This window comes from Trachymyrmex cornetzi, unplaced genomic scaffold (genome assembly GCF_001594075.2).
Source record: "Trachymyrmex cornetzi isolate Tcor2-1 unplaced genomic scaffold, Tcor1.1 scaffold138, whole genome shotgun sequence".
In the NCBI taxonomy this organism is placed as follows: domain Eukaryota; kingdom Metazoa; phylum Arthropoda; class Insecta; order Hymenoptera; family Formicidae; genus Trachymyrmex; species Trachymyrmex cornetzi.
Window position 1 is genome coordinate 1924014 of NW_017295960.1, and position 13724 is coordinate 1937737.

General features: G+C 31.7%; 1 protein-coding gene across 1 annotated transcript in view; it reads left to right on the forward strand.

Annotated features, from left to right (window-relative positions):
- The first annotated feature begins 405 nt into the window (after positions 1-405).
- CTL5 (C-type lectin 5) overlaps positions 406-13724 on the forward strand; it is a 30240-nt gene continuing 16921 nt past the window's right edge. Inside the window, exon 1 of the mRNA XM_018522666.1 lies at positions 406-643. The gene's annotated coding sequence lies outside the window, so the exon portion shown is untranslated. The remainder of the gene's footprint in view (positions 644-13724) is intronic.

The window sequence follows — 13724 nt, forward strand, 5'->3', positions numbered from 1 at the left end:
GATAAAACGTACTGTAATTGCATAATTGACATTTACAACGCGAACCAGAGCGATCGTCATTCAATATTTTTCTTTCCTCGCTACGGGTTTGCGCTCTCGAGGATCGTATTGCCGGGGCGAAGAAGAGGAGTTTTCGAAACGACGACGAGTATCAGTTGGTCGGTCGGTCTCGACTTGGAGCGGGGGCATGACGAAGGGGACGATAATACCATCGCCTTACGAATCGGTGTGTACGAGTCTAACCGTGTACACTGTGCACGTCGACGACAGAGCACGCACAGGTGGGGCTGTATATCCCACCTGCGGAGGATTCAACGTCTACCTGATGAGGATGATGTCTCGTTCTGGTGGGAGAAATTTAGGTTACTCGTACCACTAGGGAATGTGGGCCGACTATATACCGGCTCATCGTGAAACCGTCAGTCATTCCTTCCTCGTATTTTCAATTCGTCGGCCAGCATCACTGCCATCAGGGATTCTTTCTCTTGTCGTTATCGTTGTCATCGTCGTCCGGCACTCAAGGGCTCTTCTCGCACCTTGTCCCTAGGTAAGTCCTGAGCCAGCAGAAGAAGCGACAAAGCAGGAAGAGGAAGATTGTCAGCTTTGAAACCTCATTACATCTTCGAGGACCGCTGCTTCTTCAGTAAGTACGACATTTATTTATTCAAGGACTATACGAGTTCACATTTCGACTTCAGTATACTAACTTCAGCAAAGAAACGATTGGATATTCTTCCTCTGTTAAAAATAAAGAATTTTTATTTGAGAATTTCAATGCGCGAATAGAATTGAAGTTCACAATTTATAAAGTACGCGTCCACGAAAAAATAGTTTTGCTATCAAAAATTTAGATACTTCAACAAAACTAAGATACAAATATGAATATAATAAATTTGTTGGATTATCAAAATAATTATATAGAACGCTGAAACGTTGACGACAATATTGTAAAAAGTTTTAACATTCTAGCAACTAGTTTGAGTGTCCTACATAATTATTCTGATGGTTCAACAAAATTATTTTTAGATTTGTATCTAACTAAATTTTTAGATACTTCAGTAAAATCATTCTTTCTTTAATTCTGTTTACTTCTCTTATTATGTTTTCAACGTTTTATTTGTAACCGAAAGAAATTTTTGCATTGAATTTTTATATTATCTTTCTTTGTAAAATTTTATAAATTTTCTATAAATATTTATAAATTAATGATCAGCATTATATGTATATCCCAATCTTTAAATTGATGGAAATGTAAGACGTGAAGTGTATCTTTCTGTGCGACATCGAGCATTGAACTCTCCACTATTATACCGGTTTCAAGTCCTGATTTTATCAATGCGCGCGTGTACACATTCACGGAATTAAGACTTTATATCTGTGATATATCAGAGATGGGAAAATCTGAGTCTTTGATTCGAAATAACAGTGCTAACTCGCCGAAGATATGACATAATGATTAACGCGAGCTCGGGAAATTCCTGTCTTTGTTAGAACATTCTCCGTTTTGGACACGAGAATACGTCGAGAGAAAAATAGGTGTTACGCCAGCAATTTACGAGCTTTTGTTACTTAATGTGATTGAAAGTTACTTTAACTCTAACGTATGTTATTCAATTCGTGATTTATAGAGATAATATTAGGTGTTTTATTCTAATTTTGAAAGTATTTTGGAAGGAATTAAAATCGATTTAATTCTTAGTTCCTTTGCACTATAAAAAAATTAAACGTATAATTATCTAATTATATATAATTCTAAGCGCATTTAATGCAGACTTCTACACTTGATGTTAGTCTTAATAACAAATTTTCTAAAGAACTGCATGTCAATGTTCTCGTCAGTAAAATTTCAAGTAATATATGTTGCAATTTTTTAATATCCAATTAAAAAATTGTAACATATATTACTTATATGTTTAAGTTTCAAACTGAAAGATTCGAAAAGTGCAGTGCTATATTCTCAAGATCGAAAGTTACATACCATTCCTTATTAATTTTTAGATAGTGAAAACGTCTCTGATGTGTCATATAATTACGTTAATAATGGCTAGAAAGGTGAACACAATATTATTACTTTTATACCAACATATGATGAAGTTAATGAAGAAAGTGCGTAATTAGAAACGATATTCCTATAAAGAATGTGAATTAGACAAGTTTGTCATTAGTCAGTTATTATTCAGCTTAATTTAACGAAAAATTTTTTAATGTAGTTTTAGGATGTAAATTATTTGGCGGTATGTTTATTCTTTGCTTTAGATTTTCTTCTTAATTGCTCGTGACACTTTCTTAATTTCTCCATTTCACCACTGTTAATTTGTAATTTAATATCCGTGTTAGAGACATAAACAAATAATAATTTGTTAAGATATGAGATAAATATATTCTCGCGTTATCCTACATCTCATACGACGTCTCCGTCGCACGATTTATCAGCGAGATAAGTAAAGGGTCGCTCGTGAAAGTTTATAGGTGCAAAGTGCTGTATCCTGAGAGTTGTAGCTAACGGATCCGCTCGATTTTGCACCTGAAAACAATTTTCACGATGCTTACAATTTCGCAAAAAAAATTTGTAAGCTTACATATAAGATTCGATGGATTTGTTACACAATATAAATTACTTAATACAAAATTTTTCTCATTTGAAAATTTGAAACTTAAATTTTAAGAGTAAATCTTAACGACAGATCTTTGTCGATAAATTTTGTCATTTTTTTAATAAAAATGTTTAGATACATTTTTACAAAAGTATGTTCGATTTATGGGTGGCAAGCAATTCGCCGAATTTATGGAAACTAGTTGATCGAAACAAGCAAATCGGATCGAACCGGCGCATCGTTGAACGATCTTTTTCTTCATCATCACGATATGACCGCGTTTTGCAAGTATCTTCAAAACTGCTAGACAGCTCATCATGTTTATAGTTACGTGTCCCTATTTCGATTGCTTTCGTCCTGTTCCGCAAGTTTCCTCATAATCTTGAATGGTGAGAAGAACGAGAATCACTCGAGTAGAACGATGCTTATCAATCTTTTACAAGTGAAGACGGAATACTTTCGGATGTATTATAACAAGAATTAGGAGGCACTTAAATAAATATGGATAATATTAGTAATGCAGATTAATTTAAGATCAAATTTTATATTTGATAAAAATAATTTTAATAAAAAGAAATAATATTTAAGAAAATATTAAGAAGATTTTGCTAGTAAAATACGCTTCTACATTTATAATTCTATAATAAAAACAAAATTCTATATTTAAGAGATGAAAAATGAATAGAAAAGCCATTTTCAAAAGTGCCAAACAACCTATTTTAATTATTAGTGATATTAATAATAAATTATATCGTAGAATTAATGAAATTTTGTTACATGTCGTAATTAAATAACTACGGGAAATTATTTTTACCATGATGAGTTTCAAATTAATTGATAATTAACTGATCTCGATCATTGATTGATTTTATTTTTTTATGAGTTAATAGTTCTAGTAATTTAAATCCTAGAATCAATGAAATGTTATTTTATTTGAAACACGTGAAACTGATGTTGGAATATTTACACCTGTTATTTACGTTTTTCACATCAACTATGAAAAAAATACTTTACGTACATTACCTCTCACCGGGAGGATTTGAGGTTCATAAATGATTGTTTCGAAATATGCTTCATATCGTACCGAGAAAGTTTCCTGACATTTTAACATTTTTTAACTGCGGTATGTTGAAGTAATGTACGATTACATAAACGATCGCGCGGATATGCGTTTACATTTTTTAAATATATTTATATTAGTACTATATTTTGTTACACACATACTCCCAATACCAAACACGTTTTTACGCAAAGCAAATTTTTTTTTAGTACCCTCCTAATGATCCACATCACCTTTGAATTCTCCTTTCACTTATACGTGCTTCTCCGTGATTTTCTAAACGATAGATTTAGAGAAGGTTCTCTTTATTTTTAACATGTTAATATATGCACTAAAAAAAAATTACTAAATCTTAATACATATTTCTTTGAATAGTACTAGTAAACATTTACTTAGTAATTAAATATTTATTTAGAACTATTCAAACAAATATTTATTAAAATTGAATATTTTGTCACTGTGTATGTTTTAATGTTTTATATTCTGTCTATTGATAAGAAATATTTTTTTGTCATCAAATTCTACAGCCAATGGAAATCGACCTTTTCCTCGCGAAATCGTCATGTTTCCTTGTGAGATAAACTTTGCGCTTTTAAGATAACTAAGATAATTGCAACGATCTTGCACACAAAGAGAGACGCGTGGAAAGCGTACATGATTGTACACTTCGTGCTATCATAGGATTTCGACATTTTATGTGGGTAACGAGTTAAGGTTGACACGTCAATGGGAGTTTATTGTGTGAAGCAAAGCAGAAGGAAGGAGATTAATGTTGTTATTGTGAAGTCATTATTATCGTTATTGTCATCGGTAGTTAACACGAGAATGAAATTATCGTCGAAGGCTCATAAGCCTACGAAGACTTTCTTAAATAACGTATAACTTTCGATTTTTTGCCACATTTTTTAACTGAGACGCACTTAAAAAATTGATAACGTTATTCATTTTGTTCTAAGTTCTTTAATTAATTTCGCATTAAAGTATGTGTACCTACTGTTTGACATTTAAATAATAGAGAAAGATGATTAAATAAAGTTTTATGAAACTTGCTGAATTGTGCTGCCGGCTTTAAAATAATTTAAAAGCACAAGTGTAGATTATCAAGGTACATGAGAGTGTAAATATAGAAAGTCAAGAGTTTTGATACCAATGCGCATAGCGTTCTACATATGGCACATGCTAAAGAACGGTACTCTGTTCTTTACAACTGTACCATACTTGCATATACATATTGAATATATATATATATGTATATATTTATATAAAATTGTTTGGTACGTAAAAGGTTTTGCTGAAATATTTAGAAATTAAATACAGATTTGAAATTTTATTGAATCATTAAAATAATAATGTAAGACCAAAATAAAATAATTATATACGACTCTCAAACTAGTTACTACAACGTTAATGTTTTTGCTGTATTGCTCACCGTGCTTGAAATTTTTACATAATTATTTTGATAGTTTAACAAAATTATTTTTAAATCTGTGTGTATTTAGTTAAATTTTTAAATATGTTAGCACAGAATCGTTTTTTCCATGCACGAAAGTAAAATATAGTATTGTAAGGCTAACGGTAATAGTTCAATGAGAGTAAAAAATAAGTAAAATAAAGAACTGTGTCAAATACAGATACGATTTTAATGGAAGTAATTTTGCGTGACATCTGTCATTACGAAGAAGCTAAGCGAAGCTCACCCAATTGAGACGCGTAATTAAAGGCCGAAACTCGAGATTGCTATCACCGCTTTTTAGGTCCTCAATATGAGTCACGAGCGCATTTCTTATTTGAGTATCGAGTGAGTTCTCTCTCTCGGCGATGAGAATTATTAGTGAAGTGGAACAAAATCGCGATTATCCCACCAAATACTCATTGGTCGAATCTCGTCGGTCGATACTCGACACAAGAGGATAATCGATATGATGATCATACATCTTTTATTATAAAAGAAATGTTTTTTATTTTAGATAATTATCTTTTAGATTTATTTATCTTTTTAAAACTCAATTTTGCTCTTTATTTTAATAATATTTTACGGGAAATTCCTTTTTAATTAGAATTCTAATGTTTAATGTACTAATGAACGAAATTTTACAGAAACTACCGACAAATTTAGTTTTATGTAAAGACAATATATTGATTCAAACAGAACAATAATCACAATAATATTAAAATGATGTCAAAATGATACGTAATTAATTGAAAAGTAACTTTTAATAATCAAATTTGCAATTATTTTTAACGTAATTTTGATGTTACGATGACTTGTGTTTTGTGTGGGATTTATCTCAAGTAAACTGCGCAAGAAAATTTCAGAAATTAATGCATAGACTTCTAACAGTTATAAACTGGTTTGGAATTAATTAAGAATAAACAATATGATAAGAATTTGAAGACGATGAGAATAAATCTGATTAAATAAGAGAATTCCTGTAATATATTCGGTCAAAGCAAATCTTAGTGGTTAAATATTTCTGTGTAAATTTATACGCATATCTGATTCTCATGACTGCCTTTCAACAACAGGATTTCTGCGAGCAGTTTGCAGAATCAGACATACATATAAATTCATAGAGAAATATTTAAGCACTGAGATTCGCTTTGGCCGAGTATAGGATTTTACTTATTTAATTAGATTTAGGAATAAGTCACCGTAATTATCGACTTGACCTGGCGTGGCGCGTTCAAAGCCCTGCAACTCTTTCCTATTGCGGACTTGATTCGCGCCCGGCTCGTTTTTGCGGTCGGATTCCCCAGAATCCAGACGCGGCCCGCAGTATGCAGGATACGTCGACGGACACGACGGCGTTTGCCGTTAACAAAAGTCCACCTCGGACAAACTGTATAAGACTTCTGGAAGAGAGTCCGGCTGGGACGTAAAGCCGGCCAGCTAACGGTCACGACGGCGGCGATGTGGTCCGCGCGCACACACGCTCGTGTACGCTCGTCTACGTACACTCTCGCACCTCCGTGATGTCGTTATCCTACACCTACAGTTCTCATTCTCATACTCATTCTCATTCTCGTTTCTGTTCGCGTGAATGGCGACGGCGGCGAATACCGGGAAAGCATGACGCCAGGTCAGACAGGTGGACGGTCGACAGTTTTGAGTTGTCTGCGATTACTCGCCCAAGTAGAAGAGATTGTTGTAGCTGAGACTGCGCGATGGACATTTCGGCAAATTAGCACACAGGTTTCTTGAGGGTCCTCGAATTGAAATGGAAATTCGACACTCTGGTACTCGTAGTCGGGTCTTATATTTAAGACTGTCTTAAGTACAATTAATCTTAATATTTAAGCTGATTACACAGCCATGTTAGTATTGGTATTACTTCAGTCTTAAAATAAAAATCAATTATGAGCCGAGTCTATCACTGAAAAAAAGTAATAATAATCAAGTCTATATAATCAAGGTAATAATTGCTAAAGTTTTAATGAAATAATTTCAATCAAATGTTTAAAAGTTAATAGAACTAAAATTTGCTAAACGCTAATTTTACTTTTAAAAGTATTATTATATTACTTTTCTAATGCTTACCAAACAGTTGGTTATTATTAATACTATTATTATTGTTAGTAATATTTACTTACAATTAATATTGCAGCAATACGCTAAATAAAATTTGATCAGTCTATATTTTTAGACCTTTTTTCAATGACATTTTCAGTGATATTTTTATTCTTTTCCAAGCGGAAAATGTAATACTTCGCCGAAAAATAAAAACCGAGAATCAATTTTTATTTTCACCATACTTCATGTGCAGATATCCATTGTGTGTTTAAAATGTTCATATAAAAGAGAAGAAAAATAACAAACGGATTTTTCTGCAACTATTTTTTTACACTTTCTACACATTTTCTTTAATTATTAACAATTCAAACTTTTCTTACCGTTAATTTACATTCTATTTCTACTCATTTTAATATTTATATTCTTATGAGATTCAATATTCAATATCTTCCTTGATTTGTAAGAAGAAATGTGGCAAATTTTTGTCTTTTGCAATTATATTTTGTAAGCGAAAGATTTTATGTCATATCACAAATATTTTATGCTGTTTAGGACACAAACGTTTCTCCATAACTTAACGATCATTATGATTACTTTAACGACTGTCGCACAAGTAGTATATATCGGACGAATTGTTACGTCGCAGCTTGTTACAACATAACTAGTAAGTACGAAACAAATTGCTGTAGTACTGCGTACGCTTGAATTATAGGTACGGTCCGTTAAGATATCGATTCCTTTGCGAAAGTGGCAAGGTAAATGGCTAGAGAACATCTGCTTTCAACCGCGAATGTATTAATCTTCGTCATTTGAAGGTACAATGTGAATACCTTCACAGATCACCACAAACCGCAAGTGTTAGCCAAACACATCGAATACACATTGTCTTCTTGACGATTACCTAAAAAAATAAAGAAAAGAAAACGGTGTGCTCACAGTACGTCTCTATTGAATTTTTCCTTGTCACACGAAGCTCTTTGCTGTAAATTAGCTGTAAACAATTATCACATGATAAAAAAATGTAATAAAGTAAAAGTGATGATGCAAAACGAAGCGAGTTTCCAGATAAATATGTACAATTTATAACAAAATTAAATTAAATTAAATTAAATGTATCTTTGGAGAGAAACTCACGATTTCTTTAATTGAGTCTTCTCTCTCTCTCTCTCTCTCTCTCTCTAAATCGATCAAGATAAAAGGTAAAGAGTAATTGATGAAATCGATAACCAATTTATAAAAAGTGGAATTATCAGTTATATAGGTTCTCTAGAAAAAAGAAATATAAAATCTAATGCTATCACTATTCCATTATGCATAATAATAGATTTATGATTATATAAATCATGTCGGTCGATATTCGTGATATTACTTGTGGTTATGCCGCGAGACATATAGCCTTAATCAGTATATTCCCGATGTCGTGAATTAGTCTTCGTATTGCAAGTGCAAAACGTTTAATGTTTATGTACACACGCAAGATGTTATGATACCTGAGGGCTATATAATTAACATTCATGATGCAAAGAGCAGTTAGTATTTATAACAGATAAGATCAGATAATTCGAAACTTTTAATTAAATTTGTACATACAAGCAAGTACATATAAGCTGCAGAATGTATTTAAATCGTAGAAGAGATCGAAAGTTTTTACCTATGAATTCCTTAAATAATTGACCGATATTTCAGCTGAATTCTTATATGCTCTTTTTATGTAAAAATGTTAAAAAGATAATATCAATATTAAATTAAATGTCCCAGCGATTCAGAGATAGAAAAATTACAAAAAAAGATGACGAATAATTAGTAGTTTAAAAAAAATAAAAGATAATTAGGCGCAAAATGGCGATTTCGTGGTATTTCCCTTTGCGATAAATAAAAATATGCCCATCCTCACAAAAATCTAATTTAATACTGAAAGATAATAATTAATTACTTACTTTGAGTATTAAAAGTAATGAACAATAGAACACTCAAAATAAGTAATTAATAATTATTTTCCAGTATTAAATTTCTAAAGGCGTTATTTTGAACTTCAAGATCGTATCTTTGACGAAGCAGAACTCTTCTTCGCATACGGCGGGCAGTCCTTAGGCGATACACATGTCTTGCCATTCTCCGAATAAGAATAACCGGACTAATGAGTCGATTCTGGAACAACTTTCTTCTCGATTAATGTACCATATCGATTAGTTGCTGAGAACAAAGCCGTGACTTTTGCTTCTAGAGTCTTATTCATCAAAAGTCCATCGTACTTTCATCGCCAATATCTCTTAGTTCAGTTTCTTTAAAAAAAAAAAAATGTAATTCTATGGTTGTAATATTGATAGCTTTAGCATTTTTATTAATGCAGTGTGCAATATCGTATGCAAATTTAATGGTTCCTCATAATATATTCGTGACATAACTTCGGAGATCCTCCCGAAGTTATATCACAAGTATATTGTACAAAATTTTGCACTGTATTATTCATTCGTACGTAATTGATTATATAATGCCTTAATTACATTAAAGTTTATTTCCATACGAGTTAAATTTATCATTAATATACATCACGTGAAGGAGTAGCCAGTACGTAATTCCGGAATTCCGGAATTCTTCCATTCAATTCTGATGGGCTATAAAACATCGCTCATTTGCATTTGTTGGAAAAAATTTCCATTAGATTCAGAATCTGGACTTATTATAATAACATCCATAAATCTGAGCGAGATGAAGAAGATATGGAAAAAGAAGATTTATTAAAACAACTAAAAACTTCACTGATTCAGCAAGCCTACAGCCGTAATACGCGGATAGTCATTTTTCTATGTTAAATTAACAAAGTTGTACAGTTGAATAATATTAGCGATTATAGATGATTATATTTGTTGTAATAGCACGATTAATTTATTAATACAGCAAAGATAACTTTCTACGAAAATCAATCTAATATACATAATACATATAGATGAAAATTTTTAACAAAACATGCTAGCTAAAGTGGCACATGCTTTTGCTACTATAACGAAGAAAACTTGTTACATTAGCAATTTTCGTTGTAATAAAGAATTAGCTGAATTAGCATAATACTAATGATTATTTACAGACATAATTGCTTTGTTAAACCATCAAATTTGTTTAATTATGATTGAATTCGCGTAGCAAGTTATATAGCTTTGCTGAATCACCCACTCTGTTTTTTTCGTGATCATTAACATTTGCATCAAGATTATTATTGTATTATGTTGAAAATGCCTGGTTTGGTTGTAATCTGCGACACACTGCAGAGATCCGAAAGAGGTCTAACGTTGTATATCCTCGATGGCGATGCTCATCCACCACTTCGTGACGCGAGTGTCACGAACGGTTTAGAAAGTCGCAGCTTCCCTCACAGAGACTGGCAATCGTGATACAAGGAAAGTCAGCTGTCCGATAAAAATTTGATAAAAAAAGGACGCGTTGCAAAATCACATCAAGTTTCACTGGCCGTGGATGATTCAGACTCGTTTCTAAAGTCATCGCGACCGTCCAATCATCGTCTGTAAGCCCATCAGTTGGTCCTGAACGGCGCGCACCGATACTGTTTTTCCATCACATTTGTATCCATTTATGATTGTAGGATATTTATTACATTTACGATTTATTAATACATTTTAATAATTTTATTACATTTTTATGTCTTTTAAAATTATAGTGCCCTACATTTGAATTGGTGAATGTAAAATGAGAACGAATCCAATTTTTTGAAATTAATTTTTCCTTCTCATTGATCTCGAAATGGTTACATTTCCAGTGCAAATAGGGCACTTGTTTCAGCTTTTAAGGGTCTAAAGTAGACCCTTGAAAATAAGCAAAAAGGGCACAAATCTATAAGGACTTGTCTCTTTCAAAATTAAAAAAAAATGGAATGCTATTATATATGCCGTCAAAATATATGTAAAAGCTTTCTTGATGAGATTTTTAAATGGCTACGAAGAACAAACCAAAAGAAATGTTTTAATAAGTAATATTTTAATTCTTCAGTGTTTTTGAAGTGTTTTGTCAAATTATCTTATAAATTGTTTATCATAAATAGGAGCAATTATTGTTAAACATAATCTAAGATAAATAAAGTATCTGTAGCGGCGCGGCATATTATAAAATTTACTTTTTTTTATTAACTTTGAGTGTAGAAAGGATATGAATTTAAATTCGAAATTTAAGTTTTTTTAATGAATAAGCATTTCAGGAATTAGAAATGTTTCAAAAATATTAGTGATTGACGTCATATTTAAATTTCCAAAAATAATTTTGTTGGTTTTTCACTAAAATTAAAATTAAACAGTTTTTATTTATAGTGTTGATACATTTGATGACTCATTCTTTTTCTATACTCGCCGATTTATTTTAGATCTATTTTTTATTTCTACATTAAACTGTACTAGAACTTTTTCTTTGACTTTCGCCAAATATCAAATATATACACCTATCTTAATTTAAGTTACAAAAGTATACGCTAGTTTAACCACAGAAAATAGACTTTTTTACTTTGTTTAATTCTTGAAACAAAAGTCAGATTGACACACGGAAAAAATGGCTACGATCGCCACGACCAAAAGTTGCCCGTCAATACATTTTTTTATTATAAGAACTATAGTACGATTGTAATAACCGTTAGATTGGCATATCTTAACGGTTAAGGTATATCCATCTTACGGTTATCACAACCAAATGTACTGATGAGCGAAAATTATCATTATTTCTGATTGTGGCAACCGTAATGTTTTTTTTTCTGCAGCTTTGTAATTTGACATAAACTTCATTTGAAACTTTAAATATACTTCTTTCTGCCTACTTCTCGGTAAAAAGCGAAAAAGTGTCTGACGAAAGATGTAATTTTGTTCTACAAAGTTATACCTTCCTAAAATGACATAACAAAACGATATTGAGTAACTTTCAATGATCATTAAATTTTTTTCCGCCCTGCCTACATAAAAGCAATGATAATATAATTGTCATTATGCAACATCCCCATCTATTTTCAAAAAAACTGACAAAATATCATGTCTCGCGATTTGCGAAGAACAATATAATGATGTGCCACAATGAATTAGCGGTTTACCTTAGAATTACACTAATTAGTTGCCGTTGTTTTATATAATAGGGATACATTGTAACGTCGGTGTGCTTCCGCGTTTGGATGTAATGAAAGACGATAATGTATGTGAGAAAAGTCTCGGTTAGAAACTGCTACAGCTAATAATTGGATCTATAAAACACTAGGGAACTATAATTTCTATTCTAGATTGTGTTACGTGTAACTTTTAGGAAGACATAGATCAGAAATTGTTCCTAGCTACGGAAAAGCAACACTATAATTTTCTTAACGAGCGAACCGATCGACGCGTAAAGAATGCTGCAGCTTACGTGGTCACGAGGTTACTGGACCCCGACTAAAGTCGACCGATCCTTTTTCTTTTTTTTTGTGCCCTGCGTCATCCGTAAGTTACTTAACACGATCATCGTGCGTAAATTATGCATGCCGCGTTTGTGATTCACGCGTGCACACGAAGAACTAGCACCTCACTGTAAATTTCCGTATATTTTATAGCACGAGTTTTAATTCAGCTTGACTTTAATTTTTCATGTCGGTACATAATTTATATATCTTGTAAATAAGTAAATATTTAAAGACAGAACAAGCAGAATGTATAGGCTATAAAATGTAGACAAAATCGGAAAATTTACACAGTAAAAAATATTTCGTATTTGTGTTGGAAACAGTCCATTCAAGCCTTGTTAAAATTTTGTATTAAATTTTTAACATTTATTCCAGTATTAATTTAACATAAGGTTATTTAAGTAGTTTGAATTAATTAATATTTAATATTTCTTAGTATCGAAATAATGTATGAATAAATGAATAAATAACGTAGAAATAGTGTATTTTAAAACGTAAATTTTTAAATGAATGAATAAAATAGGTATTAATCAAATATATTACAAATTTTTATTTTACTGAAAAAATATACTTCCACAGTTTGTTTACGAACGGTGTCCGTTTATTTTTGTGCTTATTTTTAAAATAATATTTATGTTATTTTCTAAGATATTCATCTTGTGTGTCAAACTAATGTCTACATTATTTTAAGTGAACCATTTGAGACGCGTGAAATGTGTTAAATTTAACGTAGATTTTTCAATAGTACTTTTTATTATATGCATATATTATTTTTTAAATCAATCAATTAATTTTCAGTCTTTAATTAAAAAATTTTTTGTTCTAAATGAAACTGCGCGATGAAGTAAAATGTAAATATACTCTTTGTAAATATATCTACTCTTTGATTAGAAAACATTAGTTGCGTCAAAGCTACATTGTGCAGAGTAAGATAAAAAGGAAAAACGGCTGGTTTTGAAAGGAGACACGTTTTAGAGAGGAAAATTGCGTAGGTGAGCGAGGACACATTAATGAGGTGCTCGTACATAGAAAAGCTCTTTCGCAATGGATTTTGCACAACCAGACTGGATAGCAACCAAATCTATAGCATCTGTTTGCAACGTCAAGAATATATATTCCCCCCCCCCCCCCCCCCCCTCC